This window comes from Camarhynchus parvulus, chromosome 8 (assembly GCF_901933205.1).
Source record: "Camarhynchus parvulus chromosome 8, STF_HiC, whole genome shotgun sequence".
Lineage (NCBI taxonomy): Eukaryota > Metazoa > Chordata > Aves > Passeriformes > Thraupidae > Camarhynchus > Camarhynchus parvulus.
The window spans coordinates 10,646,688-10,660,640 of NC_044578.1; the positions used below are offsets into that span (position 1 = coordinate 10,646,688).

The 13,953-nt window shown below is 40.4% G+C and overlaps 1 protein-coding gene across 11 annotated transcripts in view; it reads right to left on the reverse strand.

Annotated features, from left to right (window-relative positions):
* The window catches only part of PTPRF (protein tyrosine phosphatase receptor type F), a 375,416-nt gene that overhangs the window by 176,818 nt on the left and 184,645 nt on the right, over positions 1 to 13,953 (reverse strand). The gene's annotated exons all lie outside the window — the stretch shown is intronic.

Consider the following 13,953-nt stretch of genomic DNA (forward strand, 5'->3'; position numbering starts at 1 on the left):
AGTGTTCTAAGAAAAAAGGGGAAACTGACTTCAATCAACTGCTGATGGATGACTGTCATTTACCATCCTTCATTTGCATCAAGCAGCTCAAAATCTTGAACTGGGGATCCTGAATATTAGGACACATTCACTGATCCAGGGCTGAATTTCAGCGAGGCAGGGAGTGAGAAATTGTCCTGGTGCTTGATGGCTTTTGGAATTTGCCTCTGCTGGGTAAAAGCCCTCGGTCAAGTCTGGAGATGGGGAATGTGCATGCTTCTGCTGCCAAAACCAAGGCAAGGAAGACCTGGAGATAGCCTTCCACAGCTGCTAAGCTCTTGCCTTAGAGGGAAACACCCTCACCACAGCTACTGAGGCAAGATGCAAAGCACATCCTGCCTCACAATCATGGAGCATCTTGCATTATAAATAACAAAGACAGGCTACTGCTACAAACTGCGCAGGATTAATGAGGCAACATCCAACCTATTACATCTGAATAAAAGAGAGTACAAAGTCATCTGAGCACAAGAAATTTGAAAAAAATACCCATAGTCACTGAGGCAAGTTCCCTCCTACTGCTTATCATAAAATCCCTCCTGAACTTTCATCTTTTGTCTAGTCTGACCCTGTACACTGAATCACCTGGACAAAAAGGGTTCCTGGAATCTTCCAGATGTGTACTCAGCTGCCAGAGGAATGAGCAAAACCATATGCTCAACCGGCAAGATGGAAGGAGTCCTGGAAGATGGCAATTGAAAGGGCTCACAATATTCAATACTCTGCCAGACAAGGTAAAGCTACTCCACAGTGCTGCCAAGCCCTGCTTCTACCACATGAGGACACTTAATTTTCCTGTTGCAAACAACATAGGTTAAATCACAACTAAATATAACAGCACTTTTCAGAATGAAGACACAAGCATGGATGCAAAGAGAGAAATTAAATCCAGAGGCCCTTCTAATAATAATAACTACCCACTTTCCCTTCTAGGACAAAGACTGCAGGGCATAAATTATATCAGACATTAACATTGTCTTTTTTACAGACCACACAGTGAAGCCGGGAAACATCTTGCTATATGCAATATTATAAGCACACCAGAAGTTAAAATTCAAAGCATAACTAGATTCTTCTTTCATTAGTTTGACTAAATCTACTGCCTTTAGCTCAAAAATGCCTGAAGTAGACATCAGTAGAGGCCAGAGAAGCATGTACTTGAAGGAATTGTCACTCCAAGCATGGTCCTTGCAGATAGACCAACTTTCAGTTTCAATCATTGCAGGTGTTTCTTATGGCAGCAAAATACAGTGAGAATTGCTATGTATGTACTTCTAGAAAAGCACAAAAACAGCTCAGAGAATTTCAGATGATCTAAAAAGGAAGCCAGGTGCTAGAAAATAAGCCAAACAACAGGGGCTTAATGAGCTCAAATGTTCAACCTGTTGAAGAGGGTTTACAGAAGCCTACGTGGAAAAAGGGATCTCAGAGACACACGGCAAAGAAGAGATTTGACAATTTCGGGAAGAGACAAATGGCTTGGATTGGAGTTGAGATTATACAGTTTCAGCAATGGAATTATATATAAGTGATTGGAGTAAACTGACCAGTTAGTGCTGGACTTACAGTTGCTTAGCACTTTTTTTGGAGGGTATAGTAAATAATTTCTTAAAGACATCCTTTAATCTGCCTTTAAGAAATGCCTGCATGGCTGAACCAAAGAGGATGCGAGTAAGAGGTACAGACATGGACCCTGTTACCCCCAGAGCCTGAGATAAACTGAAGTGGCCACAGAGCCACATACACTGGCTGGTACATGCTTGAACAGATGCAGTCTGCTCTCCCTGGGCACTCCCTGAAAGGCCTCAAGCAAGAGGAGTCTTATGGGCTTGGCTGCACTGCAAAGTGGTGTTAGAGACAGAATGTAACCACAAGAAAATGCATTAACTACACAACACAGCCATAACCTGACTATGATTTAATAGTGGGTATAGCTTGCCTCATCAATGCAAAGCCACATTCCATTAGACAGATAACTCCAGATTTCTGCTTTTATCAAATGCAAGCCTCTAATAAGGGCCAGTCTGAATACTGGTTTGAATTAGGGGAAGAGGCTAGGGGTAGGTTTAACAATTAAGACATTTTTTTGTCTTATTTTGTAAGTCAATACATTGCAAGTTTTTGAGGTCTTCTCAAAAGCCAACACCACCTCACATAAGCTTCAAAAATTAAAATTCAGAATCCTGGAAAGTAAGTAAACCAGAAAATCCTGCTTTTGAGTTTGACATATTCCCCATGATTCAGTGCACTAAATAACCCCAAATGCTGCAAGCAGACGCCAGGAGAAAGGAGGTGACACTGAAAAAAGTGGCAGCCTGCAAAGGGACAGACAACAACTCGCATTCTGCAAGGCCAGGGCTGCTGGGAAAATCAAATCCAGCTATCTGAAATACGGAGAGAAGCCACAAAAAAAGTACAAGGATAACCAAAAGACTTTGCCAACCACAACAAATGGCTCAGTAATACAAAATGTCAGTTGGCACTTGAAGCACAGTGGATGGCCAGAGAGAAAGTGCATTTTTAAATCATTAACACATTGGGAACACACAGATGTGCAGTTCAGCTACATCTGTGCATTGTAATTTCTACAGTAGTCACAACTTAATGAATCATCAATTGTGACAAGATCAATGAACCGAACTGCACAACAAACTAAAGCTAGTAAATTCATGCCTGGGGCAAGAGCTAAAGGTTTATTTTATTATTATTTTTTACTACTTCTATAATTTTTAGTGTCTAATTAGCAAAAACACGAATCCTCCAGAATCCTTTTATTTTTTTCCTCCCTTTTGAAAGTCCTAATGCAAAGGATAAAGATTTCATTCATGTTTGCTAAATTCAAGTCTGGATACTACTCATCTGATCAGCAGTTTCTTCCTCAGGACCAGGAACACATGGCAGCAGAAGTTACAATGCTGGGATGTGCACTACATGCCAATCAGGTGGACTCTGATTGAGCCTGCCACCTCTAGGCAAAACAACTGCTGTTTTTTCCACAAAGCCATATTACTCCTGCAGGCAAAGCATCAGCTAAGAGTCTCTGCAATGCTACTTTTTGAAGGGACAAATGCACGCCCAAGTCAAGCAACCAAATAATTTATTTGCTAAGAACACACACTGAGTTTCCCCCTGGCCTCAATCCATTCAACAACTTCAATGCTGAGTTTGTTGATGACATGCATAATCCAGATAGGTTCCACATCAGTGATATTCTTACAGAAAATCTCTGTCCAAATTAACCAGGAGACAGATAATAGCACCCCATCTTCTTACAAAGCAAGGTCCTTGCAAGCAAAGGCTCTCCCTGCTGACCTCCTCACTCTTCCAGGTAAACCATTTTAATCCCTACCATATGTAGGCTTTCAGTGCATTAATACCTGCCAGGGGTTCAGCTGGACTCTTGTCTCCCTTCCATACAGGCTCCAGAGAACAAGCAGCTCTGCTTAGCTTGGCTTGTTTGTCACACATTCAGAGTGGAGCTCCATCTGGAAGGCACTTCCATGAATTGTAGCGCTGCTGGCATGCACTACTCTCCCTCCTAGGACTCAAAGTGAAGGAGATACAGGCTCTCTATAGAAGGCTGATTCTGTTCAAGCTCCTGACCTTCTTTATACTGGATGCCTTGTCACCTTGGACTGTGCATTCCCCAATTCATTACCTTCCCCTGCAGCAGCTTTTGTTAGTACCACCCCGTGTGCAGCTTATGCATTTTTCATCACTATATTTATCATTTCTGTTCTCTCTCCAAGGACTTTCTCCTCAATGGGACCAACTGTGGAAATGTCTAAACCAAAGAGATACAGAAAAATAAATTCCAATATTGCCTTGCTTGTAAACAAAACACCATTTTGGAGCTGTAGTACCAAAAAGCAAGGCTCTGTGTTTTTATGGTCTCCAACAGGTTAATACTTCCAACACCTTTCCAGTACTATCAAAGCTAAAATATCGTAACACCAGTTCTACTGCCTGTAGGACTTTGTGCAGCCAGTTTTACTTAAAGTATTCGGCATCTTGTGCTGACAGGCACTTTTACCACAAGGAAATTTTCCCCAGCTCCCCCTTGGAACAGCAACACAACAGTGAACATTCACAAACTACAGCTGGAAGAAGTTATAGCTCTGATTGCTATTTAGACTTCTCCACTCAACTCTAACACCCAAGAACCTGGAAAGGTTTCATCCGTGCTGGACCCTTGTGATAAAAGGATTGAAGGAAGAGAGCACAGGATTAGCACGACACATGAATACATTGCAGTGTTTTCCCACTGCAACATCCAACCTACCTCATCGAGGTACCAGATAATCTTGAAAAGACAGATCTTATTATACCTCACACCTGCTGGTTTCCTTAGGATAAAGGATTTGAAAGAGCTATTCCAGAGCTCTGGGCAGAAAGAATCTGAGCAGGTGGGAGTGCCAGAAAGAGTCACTTACTTTATTATCCAACTGAAATAACCACAAGAATAAACAGCTGTTAGAAAAGTCTATGGGGAAGGTGGTATTTTACTACTACAACACTGGGCTTCTAAGACAGCATGCAGAATGCATATATTTTAGGTTATCATGCTTGATACCAAACATACTTTAGTCACTAGCAGCTCAAGTTAAAATTAAAAACAAATGTTCACAATAATTACTTCTTGCATCCAAAATTAGGGCAAATTATTCCTTTTGCTCATTATCTGGGCACTGCATTTTAATGAGCATCACAATTATAGAGCCTTCCTGACATCATACTATATATGAACAACACAAGACCAACAAGAGATCATAAGGACAACTACTTGTGGGACTTGTGAATAAGCATCATACACAGAAACCAGCTGTTGGAATGATCAATATTACAGGTTTTCAGTGCAAAGCCTGCTTTGTTTTGCATCTCAGACTAAGACCAAAAGGCAGCCCATCAGCCGCAGTTATGTGATTTTCCTTTTCCTACAGGAGAGAAAGTTAAAATACTCGTTGAATGTTCTCTTCCACAGGTATAGCAAGAAACACATGTACTCCCTACACGGACATGCTCTCTTCTCAACAGCTGTTGTTGCTACAGATTTATTAGTATGCACTTATAGTCCACTTTCACACTTTTCTGGCTTACATTTTAAAATGTTGATTTTTCCAAGAATTAGTTAACTGGAGCTGTGACTTTATTTTTTTAGTGAGAGGAAGAAGATTAGACATCAACACTAAGATGGGTGGATGGAACCTTCCTTGTATGCAGAGTTTTTGCTTTTGTAGCAGTAAGCACTGCATTTCCCACACCATAGTTATCACATTCTGTACTCTCCAATCTCTATTTTTCATTTAGGAACTTACTCTCTAGTTTTATCAAGGGGATATATTCTCCCACTTTTGCACAAGAAGGTACAGAAGATCACCATCCAAAGTGACTCTGTAAGCCATGGCATGCCAGTAAATGACAACTAAGGTCACTAAGCTGTGAGCAGTCTCTTGGTTATGAGCAGATACGAAAGATAATTGTGCAAAAATAGTTAATGCCTCAGAAAGACTTTCCAGACCCCTTGCTCTTCCCCTTCCATTTTTTCCCTGGACGCAAAGCAGATAAACCATGTGGCATTATCAAACAGCATTTCCGATTAATTCCAGTAGTTAAGCAATGAGTTACTACATCTTTCAGAAGGCTATTCCACAACCTAACAGACTTCAAAGACTCTAGAAATGCACACCAGCAACAAACTTTATTAGTCAGCAGGAGACAGCAGCAGGACTGAGATACCAGCCATGGAGAGCACATCTGTCAATAACAGGTTGCCACAGATGCTCTCAGAACAAGGCATCTTGAAAGAGATCCAGCTGTAAGAAAGGTCTTTTGAAACATCTGATGATAAAGACCTCTTATTTTAGTTTCCAATGGTCACCAGTAGATGTTGAATCTGACAAGAAATGTGTGTGGGTTATTCTGACAAGGTTTACAGTTACACAAATTATCTAAAGGAATTAAGTTCTCGTTTGCCTGCTCTAAATGAATTAAATAAATTTCCATTAAATGTCTTTTACAATGAGTAAATGATTAATTTATAATTATGGGGTTGCATGTCTTTTTTTTCTCCTTCTCTGAAAGACTTCTAGAATGCTGCATACACACTTCATTAATAAAAGTATTTTCTTCTGGCTGCCAGTCCTCCAAAATAATTTTATCATCTGAGAGTCACCAGGTCCATCCTCAGACTAGTTATTACCAAATAAACATTTGGAGAGCCAAATCAGGGCTCACTGACACCTAATCAACTCCACTCTCTCGTTAGCTATTTTTTATTAGTTGCGCAATAATGGTCCCCACCAAGTTCCTCGAAAATCAGTTTTGAAATGATGAAATTCATTAGCAGCCTTTGCACAAAAGGTGGGGCTTAAATTGACAGCGCTGTGGAGATGCTGTAAATAAAGATGACAGTCAAAAAAATCAAGTCAGAAGAGCCAAATCACCATAAGTGACAGCAATAGTATGAAAGATAAGAAATAATTAGAATTTTTGCTGTAAGGCTGGCACATATTGCTTGGAAACATGGTGGGGAGGAGAGGGGAATTAGATAAATGCAGAGAAGTTATGCTAGTCAGTGACCAACCGAATCAAAAAAGCCGCTATGGTCCTAGAGAGTCCATTCAAACGTCTATCTCCAAAATTCATCAATTCATCAGTGCTTTTGAAATAGGCCTTTGCAAGACTCCTTGTGTGCACATCCCTAGTACAGTACGTTCAGAAAAGTCCCTGAAATCAAACAGGAACAGGTACAGAATAGGAGAAAGCACTGAGGCCAGGAAAATCAAAAAAGAAGACTGTCTCCCATGAAACTCATGCAGGATTTTACAGCAAGGGGAGGCTTAGTTGGCCCCTTTCTGGTTAACTAGGACCTAAACACTAATTTTCCCAACAAGATAATCTGCTTCGAGATTTAAAATATTTACAATATTTTAATTATACTCGTGTTAATTTTGCCTTTTCTTTCTCCATGATATCTAGTAGAACTTTACAGGACACCCACCTCCTCCTTGGCAGCCTTCACTTTGCTGCTCCATTCTCCTGCCATTTTCAGACCACCCCTTTTTAGCCTAGGCCTGTGCTCTGTTTCCCCCCTGGTTTTACTGCCTACTGACACCATGAAAATCCCAGTGCTGTCAAAGCTTTGCAGACATGGTTGCGGCCATGGAGGGGTCAGGGCACATGGGTATGCCAGCCCTTCTGCAGGGATATGAAAGGCAGCACTGGTGGTTGCTGCCTCCCAGCTGGGACTGGTGATCTGTTCCAACAGAGAGTCAAAACAGATTAGCTTAAACCACAGACAATTTAATCTAACCTGTCTGATTTCAAACTGGAACAGAGAGGCAGAAGCAGTCATCTGGTCATCCCTGGCCTCAGCTGGGAGATGGCAACCCACAGGGACACCTCTCCAGCAAGACAGAAACCTGCCTGCATGAGCACATCCTTGCCAGAGAGTTCAACTAATCTGCTTGTGCCTCATTTACCTATTGGAATAGGCTGAAGGTTTTGACAGCAGAGCAGCACTAGAACAGCCTGACACACTTTTCATGACAATCTCCCAGGAAGCTCTAAGGTAACACAGAGTGAGAAGCAACTTGTCTAAACACCTTGAGCCCAAGAAAAAAGAGAAAATAATGCCCAAGACTCAATTATTCATTTTCATAACAGACATAAGATACCAGTGGGTTGCCACAAAGCTCTGAATAAACATGCACGTTTCTGAATGTCTTCAAGAGGGACCTCAGAAATGGAGCAAATAAAATGGAGACAACTACTACTGGCAACAGAATTTCTTAGCTGAACATCATTTCCAGTACCAAAATCAGAACTTACAAACTGTTAAATAAACTTGGAATAAATCAATTATGTGAGACAAGAAGCTCTCAGAAGTGTTTTACAGGGTATAACCACACAATTACAACTTCAAGCTACTTGCCAATATAAACCCTGTGTTACAGCTTTTGCAGAACATACTCCTATTCTTGTTTGTTTGACACTTAAAGTTCACTAGTTTTTACCTGGAAAGTCCTTCCCAAATCACAGGTGTTGCTTTTGAGCATTGCAATACCACTGAAACTTGCTGCTAAGAATGTGACAACATCCTATCCTGTTACAGATGTCATCTCATAGGACCTTATTTGAGAGGTAATATGCAGAAACAGCCATTTGCTGCAAAAGAAAAACGTTCTCAAGATTAAGAGGTCAGTACCTATTCAGACACAAGGTTTTATGGGAGTGCACAGCTCCAAAGGGTTCAGCTTGGCATTAACAATGTGATATTTCATATAAAACTTTTCAAAGGTTGTATTTCTTGCTTCATAAACTTGTGGAATGAACCTGGATGTTAACCTTAGTGCATGGCAGCCTTCTGAGGGAACTTGCTATCACGGATACATTACACGGTTATGTGCCATTAGTTAATCATTTAAACAGAGATAAGAAATGGAAATTATGGCATTTGAGTCTGATACATTCTAAAGATCTGCTGACTCTCCTGTTTGAAGGAGAGACCAACAACAGTTAAAACTTTGCTTCATCTGAGAAAATTACTTCTTTGTCTTTCATTCACAGCCAAGAAAGTCTTTCTTGTTAAATATTATAAAGATAAACTGTAAGAGTGGGGCTAATGTTACTGAATCCAATCTTTAACAGCAAATAAATATAATATGCACAGAACCAGGAGTTCCACATCTGGATTAAAATGATAGGTGCTCTACAGATACCAAAACTTAAGTAGCTGAAACACTTTCTCAGATACCATGGCAGCCTAGGTTTCGACAGCATTGCACGTAATGGTGATACAAGTAAAACAGCCTCTGTACATTTTCTTGGTCTAATCAAAACTGATCACAAATTCTCCTCAATCTTCTGTATGCAGTGGGACTAAGAGGCCACCTCTATGCCCTTGGAGGATCCTTCTAGCCACACTGGTCAGTGCCAGGGAAATGACTGGAGTTGTTAGCATGATGATGACAGGGCTCCTGAACTGACCCAACCAATACTGGGCAACCTGCTGTCAAGCAGTACAACGCACTCTTTCCTTGTGAACACTATTTAGGCCTCAATAGCACAAGTCCACATGAGCTCAGATTTAGATCCTTTTAGGTGACAACCTGAACTCTGCAGTGAGGCCACCACGAGTAGCTGGCTTAATGTTTCTCTTTTTAACAAGCACGGGACATGCCAAGACCCAATAAAAAGCAGGCAGACTCAGGCTTCTTCATTTCCCTGTGCATCACTGTGTGTTAGGACACTTCCCTAAGCAGGGAAGCACGTGGAGTCTCACTGTGCTGGAGCTCTTGGCAAAGCCATAGCTGCAGAGATCCATGAACTGCCTGCCTCCTGCAGGAAGAGCTACTGGGACTGCCTGTGTAGAGAGCTAAGAACAGCAGTAGGACTTCTGCAGTAGGATCACAGCAGTCTTTCTTCCCAGGGAGAGACCAAAGGATGTTGGAACAGTTAATTAACATTAAACATGTAGAAGAAAGACCTGTCCTCTCTTGACCAGAGACATGAAGAGAATAGTACCAATCCCAGGAGCAGCAGAGCACAGAGAGCTTAAATTCATTTACACAGTCATGCAAACAGATTCAATTTCCACTCTGTAATTGTTTCAATTTTAAAACAAATTGCAAGAAATTCTTCCTGGCAAAAAGATGCAAAAGCAATGAAGCCAAAGTACAGTGATCCAACTGATCCTTTTGTAACTAACCAAACACAAACAAGGATTAAACATAGCTAACTTCTGCTTACTATTCCAATGACAAGAATCACTTTTAGATGGATGTTTACAAAAAGGGCATATTGGTTCAGGCCTTCCGAGATCTAGCTCTCTGCAGAAATCATTTGTAACAGTCAAATGTTTACCATTTACAGCATTTCAAACAGGGTAACCCCAGGAACTGGAATAAAGCTGGCAGATGGTGAAAGAAATTAGGCTCATGACATGGTTCAGTAAACAGCAAATTATGTTATGCTAGAAGCGCTTGCCACCCCAGGACAACTGCTGCACTCAGAAACTTTCTAGGTGTGCTAGTTTTGGCTGGGATAGACTTAATTTTCTTTATAGTACCTTGTATTGGGCTGTGTTTTGGATTTGTGCTGAGCACAATGTCGATACCATGAGGATGTTTCTGTTCACAGTAAAACACCAGGGCTGCAGTGAAATGCTCCTAAACTTCCTCGACTTCTGTCAGCACAAAGCCAGCCAGCAAAACTTAACTTTCCAGGTTACCTTGAAACTGAAACCCACTGTGCAAGAACTTCCTTGGTTCTTCTCTGTCTGTCCTCTTTACCAGGAGCTGCTCTCCTGTGGAGCCCAGCAGCACTCTCCAGGCAAATAACTACATGCCACATGATTAGGAGTCTGGGATAGAGGCATAGGGGATTTGCATAGATGTAGAATGGAAATTGGAGATGGTATTTTCATTTAACCTACTTAAAAACAAAGGGAAATGAAACTGAATATATTTAGTTTCACTTGGATATGACTGTATGCTCCGGATTACAAGGGAGTGAAAAAAAGACTACTTGTAAAGCATTAAAGGACCAGTTGCAATTAACTGGTTTTCCAGTTCTGGAAATCAAAACTGAATGTACCATTTGGAAAGCCCTGGGAGAAAGGACTGATAACATACTTTGTATTTGAGCTGCCTTTTTCTCCCAAAGAATCAATATACTTCTCCCTGCCCCTTGAAGACCTTTTTTTCCACTGCTTTTCCTAATCTTCCCATTGGGTGGAAACTGCTGGAAAACAGACTGAAGGCATCCTTTGGTGAACAGGCACCCAGAGACAAACACTGTTACCATCACCTTTCCCAACACAGCTGCAATGCAGAGCACACAAGCAGTCTCATGGATGGACATCATGGACTTCTGCACTCCTGCCATCAGCTTGTTGCTACGTTCTTGCACACTGGCATCCTTCCTGCGTATATTTCATATAACCTCCCTATTTAAAATGTTCTGTAATTCTCAACATTACCACTGAATAATATATTTATTAATTTGTTAGTGCCACTAACTGTCCCTGAGGCTTTTCTTGAGAATGTGTGTCAGCTTATTGATTCTAGCCTTCCCCCTCCCTGCACTGCTTTCCTCCTCTGCCAAGCAGAAACATACTTCTGTGCTGCTTCAGGTCATAATTGGAAAAAAGATAGAAATGTTCAATATGACTCATACATAATTCAGCTTATCAGCTACCCAGGAGAAATGAGAAGAGAAGGTCTACGCATGTCTATTTCTTCTACTATCAACAGGAGAAATAATTTCCAGTTACACAAAGTATACGTAGTTTGGTCACAACAGGATCTGCAGTTAGAAGGGAAAAATGAGAGACATGGAAGCAAAGAATAAAAGGGCAGTAGGGAACCAAATTGTTAAAAGAGATTCGCTTATGTGAGAATTCCTGATTCCCCAGGAAGACTGGACTCATGCTTCTCTCTTAATACTCAGAATGAAATAAGTTGGCAATTAGAAAGGATAACCTGCTTTGGATCTGTAAAACATCGCAGAAATCTAAATAAAATAAAGCTCCAGCTTAGTTAGCTACAAAGACATCTAGTAAGGAGCCTGCTAAACCCTAACTGTGACTTCTGGATTTAATGTTAAGGCCTCTGTTCTAAAGGCAAATTGTGAGAAAGAGCATTAAAACTTATTGTTATAAAGGATTTTTAATGTAAAAATCAATACATGCTGTGTATTTAGCAGCATGTAACCACGAGGACGCCTATGATAAGCTTTGTCATGCACCAGGGACCACTGCATTAGTCAAATTCTTGAAAGGAAGTGCAGAATGTCTGTATCATTCAAACTGCCATCTGAGACCAATTACAGAAATTATTTTAACCCCAAAAGCAGAGGGAAAAATCCAGTCCTAGCTGACAGTCTTGAGAGTGCCAAGGCTTCCACATGAAATGTGTCATTTTCAAATACCTCTACAAAATTAATGTTAGCAAAGTGATCGCTTAACAGAGAATTTGGGCACTTAACACTATTTTTTGAAGCCACTGAGAGTAAACAACCACAATCAGGGCAACATCTACTTCACCAAAGTGTAAGCAAAGGAATATTAATAGTAACTTTAAAAAAATCATATTCACAAAATGCAGAAACATTATAATCTCTATCAGACAATGCAGAAAAATAAGATATCGTGACTGGAAAATTACAGAGCTGTCTGTAGAAAAGTCTCGGAAAAGGGAAATGTAAAACATATTTTCTTAAATACAAATACATCACAACAGAACCCATCTTCTTTGTTAGTTAAGCCAACATAAAAGGCACATGTAGCTCTTCATCCTTGCAGTCACGCTCACAATTCTATATGCACGAGCACATACAAATTGTTAGGCAGCAAATGTTTCTTAATTTTGCCCATTACAAGAGTGCCCAGCAAGGGGTCGATACTCTTCAGTTTGAGTGGAAAACACAGCCTCCTCAGCCCGCAGATCGTTTTTGACCTGATGGGATCATGTTCAACTATCATTACTCCCAATTAAACGAATTTTCCAAACAGAAAAGCAGGTTCAGTGCTTGACTGTTACTGACTTTTGCTTCTGCAGCTGTTAAATTGTGTGCCTGCATGTCTTTTCCTGTCTGTGGTGTTTCCTAATATTCCCTATTTATGTGGTAGTCTGCAAGCTTTACCTCATCAGGAAATCAGCAGGAGCACCATGGAGCTAAGAAATACTGTTGTGCTCCTTGATGCAAGGCATGTCTCTGTGGGCCTTTGAACACTTAACACAGAGCAAATAAATTATTAGCGTGTGTGTGCATGTGCATACATATCCAAGATACATAAAGACAACTACAACCAAAGGGAACAGGAATGTGCAAGGAAGAATGGTATTCAAGAATCCAGTATCACAAAAATCCAGTTGCAGGAAGCATTTAAATGCAGATCTGCACATAAACTGCTGAAAGAGCTCCACTGAGCTTTATGCACTCACATACACTGCTGCATAGGCAAGAAGTAACAATAAGAACGTGATTTTTGTCCCCCAATAATTTTCAAGTCTATAGCACTTGTTACCCTATTCTTAATAATACTATTACTGAAGAGCAAGCTGATCTTTAAGATGCCCCACCTCCAGAAACAAGATACACAATCACATCAGGTATTGAATGATTTCTATGATTCCCATCACCACGGTGCCTGAGCACATTACAGTTGTTTAATGTATTCTTTGTCACAGAGCAGAAAGGAAAATATGATTACCTCTATGCTATAAATGGGGATGGGAGAACAAGGAACAATAGGCAACTTGTCATGTGTGGCTGGCACACTCACCACTGGGATAACCACTCTCCTCTGATTGAAAATCCTACAACAATAAACACTTTCCAGTCTGTTTTTTTCATTACTTAGAAGTTTCTACATCAATCTATAAACCACAAGCAATTTGCCTAAGCCTTTTCCTGCTTGTAAGGGGTAAAAATGCAAGGGGTAAAAATCCATTCAGCCAAATGCCCCAGATTTCTAAGATCTCAGTACATTTACAAATTCCTATACAGAAACAAATGATAGAACACATTTACGTGCTGGAAAAATCCCATCTTTCCTTAAAAGCAGAAAATAATTCTGACAATTTAATATTTTAAAAAAATCAAGTGTTCACAAGCCTGTTTATATCTAATAAACTGTTTTCCCACAAACATTTAGCAGAAACAACATAGCAAGCAAAATAAAACCTGCTCATATAGCAGACAAGGACGAAAATCTATTCCTTAACAGGAGAGACAGAATTAAAAGTTGTGAGTAGAGTGAAGAATAAACACAACTAAATTTCACATCACATTAAAAACCTGAAGAGTAACCTGAAAATCTATGTGCTGATTTAATCCAGAAGGTACAGCAGCATAGATTAAGTTTCTGATTGTCAGATACAATACTTAGATACTCTGAAGATGGGTATT